Here is a 6,035-nt window from a genome sequence, read left to right as displayed (position 1 = left end):
TTTGTCGCTGGAATCTTATCGCACCGCGTCTGGTTAGGACACGGTGTAAAGGTTTTATGATCACATGAGAGGTCAGTGGGGGTTAATGGGACATTTGCCCGCTATAGTGGGTAATCGGACAAATAGTGGGTCCGTGTGGATGGTGGCGTGGGTTGGGACCGGTCAGCGGGGGTCAAGGATCCCCCAGGAAAGAGAACTCCATTCACCTAATGGGAGAATGGACATATAGTTTGTTTTTGTGACTTAGTTGCCCTTAGTTACCCCATGTACCAGTGTAAAAGGCTCTACAGACGGGTGGCTTTTTAGCTCAGTGTTGCCCCCTATAGGTGTCTGAATACCCCCAATGCCCATTAAATAAGTCAAGTCAAGTATATTTGTATAGTGCTTTTCACAATACAGATTGTATCAAAGCAGCTTCATAGTATTAAATTAAAATAATACAACAAGGTTTGTTTCTAGTGGAATTTATTGATTGATAAAATTAAATTAAATATCCCCAAAATATCCCCAGCTGAGCAAGCCTAAGGCAACAGTGGCAAGGAACCGAAAAACTCCATCAGGTGACCTAATGGAGAAAAAAAAACCTTGGGAGAACCCAGGCTCAGTCGGGGGCCAGTTCTCCTCTGGCGTTTATGAACTAGAGGCCGGATTTAACTGTAAGATTAAAATATTATATGAATGCCTGGCTGAAGAGATGCGTCTTTAATCTAGTTTTAAACTGGGAGAGCGAGTCTGAGCAACGAACAGTATCAGGAAGGCTATTCCAGAGTTTTGGAGCTAAATAGGGGTGTGACGATAACCGCATCACCGCAATATCGCATTAATAAGATGCCTACCGCGGTGTGAGGTCATCACCGCACATGATTTTTTATTTTTTTTTTGCTGAAAGTTACAGGACTGCATATGGTGTGTGATTTGAACTATAAACACATTAATCTTTGCTTATAATTTACTTTTTTTTTCCGTGAGTCCTATGTTCAAGGGCTTCTGGAGGAAAAAAAACGCTTCCTGCGCAAGGGAGGGACAGTCCATTAAACATTTGGGGGATTTTTTTGTGTGTGTGTGTGTCTGATTATTAATTAACTGCTAGGTTTCAGTACTTGTGATGTTTACAGATAATGTTAAATTAAATACACACAAACACAGGCATAAAAGACAATAGCATAACGTAAACAGTTGGAGTTAGATTTTAATTGCAAGTAGCTATCACTTGCAATAACGGGCAATAACCGTTGACAGCGCTAGCCGAATGAGTGACATTATTCAAAAAAATGGCCACGAATTTAGTGTCTAAACCAAATACTGTGTCGCCTATTTGGGCACACTTTGGCTTTGAGGCAGATGACAAGGGACAGCTGGTGAATTTGGACAAGGCAGTATGCCGTATTTGTCACACAAAAGTATCCGTCTCGCGAGGAAATACAACTAATTTAAGATCACATCTTAGAACTAACCATCCTGTGGCGTTTGCCGGACTTGGGAGCAGTACACCAACCTTAGCTACAACCTTAGGCCAGCAGCGACAGTTGGGAGTCTGCGAGGCCTTTGCGAGAGGTGCGAAGTACCAAAGAGGCAGTGATCAGTGGCGAGCACTTACTGATAGCGTGACTCGTTATTTGGTTGAAGAAATGGTGCCATTCCGTACCGTTGAGAAGCCAGCGTTCAAAGCCATGCTACAGACATTTGATAAGCAATATGTACTTCCTGACCGAAAGTACTCTTCTCAAACAGCGATCCCTGAAAAGTATCTGTCAGTGAAGGACGGCATAATACAGGACTTAAAAGACATTGATCATTTCTCAGTGACAACTGATATGTGGTCAAGCGTAAACATGATGCCATACATGAGCCTGACCATACACTATCTCAGCGCAAACTGGGAACTAAAATCGAAGTGCCTGGAGACTGTGTTCACGCCAGAAAGCCACACGAGTGACAACCTGGCGGAAGCCCTCAGGTCCTCCTTCCAAGAGTGGTCCCTGGACGAGAGGAAACTGGTCTGTATTACCACAGACAATGGGGCAGATATTGTGGCTGCGGTGCGAAAACTTGGCTGGACATGGCTTAATTGCTTTGGCCATAATCTACATTTAGCCGTCACAAATGCGATGAAGTCAGAAAAGGACCGCACTGCCCGAGCCATGGGTGTGTGCAGAAATTTGGTGACCGCTGTCTCCCAGAGCTGGCAGAAGAAGAAAAAGCTCCAGAGAGAGCAAGTCGAGCACAACCTGCCCCAACACTGCTTAGTTCTGGTGAGTTGTGCTAAACTTCGATTCTTATTTCTTTAGACGTTGTTTTTCAGATAACAGTCCGTGGACTGGGTTAACCGCCAAATCGCGATTTTTGTTGCTTCATCACCGCGGTAAGAAAATATCCCATACCGTCACAGCGCTAGAGCTAAATGTGAAAATGCTCTCCCTCCTTTGGTGGATCTGGATATCCTAGGTATGACCAAAAGCCTCGAATTTAGTGATCTTAAAGAGCGCGATGGATTATAGGGCGATAGAAGATCCGTTAAATAGACTGGAGCTAAGCCGTTTAGGGCTTTATAAGTCAGTAGCAATACCTTGTAATTAATACGGAACTTTATAGGTAACCAATGTAGAGATGATAAAATCGGTGTTATATGATCATATTTTCTTGATCTAACAGGCATCTGTCATCCCAATTCTCCCTTCGAACACCTCCAAATCATTATGTGTCCAATGGCAGCTTATATTTTGGGCGTTTGTCCACGAACCTCCTATATGTACTTCCTCCACAGCTTTTCAGTATGATTAATGTCTGGAGACTGGCTAGGCCACTCCAAGACCTTAATGTGCTTCTTCTTGAGCCACTCCTTTGTTCCCTTAGCTGTGTGATTTGGTCATTGTCATGCTGGAAGACCCATCCACGAGGGAAGGAGGTTCTCGTCCAAGATTTGATGATAGCCCATCAATACAGTGAAGTGGTCCTGTACCCTTAGCAGAGAAACAGCCCCAAAGCATAATGTTTCCACCTCCATGCTTGACTGTAGGGATGGTGTTCTTGGGGTCATAGTCAGCATTTCTCTTCCTCCAAACACTACGAGTTGAGTTGATGCCAAAGAGCTTGATTTTGGTCTCCTCTGACCACAGCACTTTCTCCCAATCCTTCTCTGAATCATTAGATGTTCATTGGCAAACTTTAGACTAGAGTTCTACTCGGAGCATCCGAGGTTCGGGTTCGGGTCTATATTTTAAATTGTCAGCAGGGTCCGGGTCGGGTCCCAATCTATTACTTCTGGTCCCGGGTCTGTTAACATTGTGTGTAATGTACCCGAGTCGATCGGACTTGTAGAATACCGGGCTGTGATCAGAGTCAGTCAGCACTGCTTGTGTGTTTGTTGTCACTTGCAACTTGTAAGATTAGGATAAGAAAAGTGTGAGCAAGGAAATAACTTTTACTAATAACTAATTGCACTAAAAAGCTCTTCAGGTTGCTCGAATGTGCAGTCTCAAGCGCGTCATGTTTCTATGACAACCAGAGCGGCACTTATTCTGCCAAGACGTGCTTTACAATTCTCCAAACACTTCTTTACTACTGTTTCCCATTTTTACAAAAATATGAATGAACCGTCTTGTTCAATCCTAAATTTTTGGTGGTCAGATTTGGCGCAGAGAGCACTGGGATTATAGCAAATAAATAATGCTAACGTAGCAGCCATGGCACTGATCGAGGAATCGTTATTATAGTTAAAAAGGGCAAATAGTCAAAGTTATTATGCAAGTTAAATCAAGTCAAAATGCAAATATGCAAAGTCACATTTGTCATCCGTCAGCGTGACATCAAGTGGACTTTTTAAGCTGAAATAATGAGTGTATTAAGCTTGGAATAACGAGAGGAATAACATGGATAACTTTCTTGTCTGAGGATTGTAATGCATCACAGTCAGTCAGGTACAAGGAAGAGAGACGAAATGACGGCTATTAAAATCAGGTAAGACAAAAATAAAAAATGTTCTCAATTCGTGTGGAATATGTGACATTCGGGTCCAGCCGTGTCTGTGTCTTCCCGTCGTGTTCGGGTCCAGCTTTCAAATAATAGACGGGTCCAGGTCGGGTCCGGGTAGCACATGTATTGCATTTCTCGGATCTACACGGGCCGGGTCCAGCCTTTGAAATAAGAGACGGGTCCAAGTCGGTTCAGTGTAGCACATTACGGGTCTTTTCGGGTTCGGGCACTATATTAGTTTAGCTAACGCTAACATATTTCATAATTCGTTTTTGTACTAATTTCTATAGGCTACTTGAAAGAGATAAGCACATGGTCTTATTTCTATTTTTTTTCAGCACATGTATTAAGAGTTACCGAACAATAATAATAATGCAACAAATAAGGAGATTGTTTTATTTATTTTACTCAGGTTTGTTAAAAGCGTGCTTAAATGAGGTTAGTTCGTTTGCACAACCATGTATTTGCTATAACAATGAAAATATTTGAAAACCAGTTAAAATCAAGTAATGATGCAATCCTTTAAATCTTAACTTTTGAGTGTAGCAGAATTAAATGGATATAAAATTATTATCATGTCACATGTGACATTGTATTTAATGTGACAGAAAAAAAAAAAAAGACAGTAACACCAGTGACATAATGAATCACCAACATTATTCTTCAACTATAATTAAGTAGATGAGACCAAATTTTTACATTTGGCATAAATCTAAATGAATGAGCTTTGAATAAAGTTTATCTATAAATGGGAGTCACCAGTGACAATTTTCATGAAAAATTCATTTTACAAAATGGCTGCTGCAAGGTATCAAACCACATGTTGTCAATCATCTTATACTTACTAAATTAAGTAGTTTAATCCATTTGTATTGTAGTTTTTTACAATTCCCCAACAATAAAGTAGGCCATACCAGTGACTTTAACTAAAATCTTCATATGAAATCATGAGATAAATGAGAAGATTTCTTATAACTGAAAAGAGCCAGTGGATCTACCATGGGCTTTTCTTCATAGATATTCAGGAAATTGAAGGAAGGAAGTCAAGTGATGTCATCATTGTGATTTTTATTTCAAAATAAGAGATTTTTGTTTAACGGTAACTCCAGTGACACAACTCCAGGGGACCACTACTTTCATATTTTTTTTTTTTAATATTTATTCTGCATTTTGTTGTTTTATATCATTTACATAATATATTTGAAAGTTATGTATTCATGATTGTATTTTAAATGGTGTAAAAACCTGTTATTGACCTCAAAATAAAACATTTTTCATCTGTACATGACTGTGGGGACGAGCACTTCTATGGTGCTTGGAATTCTACATAATAAAAATCAAATATTGCCACATTGATGGCTCAAGGTGTGGTAGTGGCGCAATGGATAAGACACATGCCTTTGGTGTGAGAGACCCGGGTTCGAATCCACTGTGAGACACCAATGTGTCCCTGAGCAAGACACTTAACCCCTAGTTGCTCCAGAGGCGTGCGACCTCTGACGTATATAGCAATTGTAAGTCGCTTTGGATAGAAGCGTCAGCTAAATGAATAAATGTAAATGTAAATGTAATTGTTCAAATAAAATATTGTTTTATTTTAAAATGTAAAAAAAAACAAAAAAAACTCTAAAGTGTTTTTTTAAGTCTAATATTTCAGCAAAGGCTATAGGGACAGGAAAATGGACATTTCCGTAGAATGACCCAAATCCTACCTGTTGCCTTTCACCATCCACTTATTTAGCTGCGGTCGCCTCAGTTGACATGCCATCTCATTTTCCCTCTTTCTGTTTCTATTTTTAGCCTCCGACAGCTTTATTGCTTTATCCGTCTTTTTCGTCGTCTTTTTTTCTCTCACTCACTACTCGTACCTGCTCGCTCAGCGCTCATGGCGCCCCCGCCCGCTCGCAATATTACTCTATAGATGTCAAGATTCTATGATGGGATCTTATGAGGACGCCTAGTCTAGCCTGTTAGTCATCTTAAATGTTATATAACATTGAGGAAATGCAGAAATGATTTAGAATTGTACAAAAGCTACATACAGAAAAAAAAGATTAAAAAAA

Source organism: Leuciscus leuciscus (assembly GCF_965113295.1).
Source record: "Leuciscus leuciscus genome assembly, chromosome: 1".
Classification (NCBI taxonomy): domain Eukaryota; kingdom Metazoa; phylum Chordata; class Actinopteri; order Cypriniformes; family Leuciscidae; genus Leuciscus; species Leuciscus leuciscus.
Note: the sequence above shows the minus strand (reverse complement) of the source record.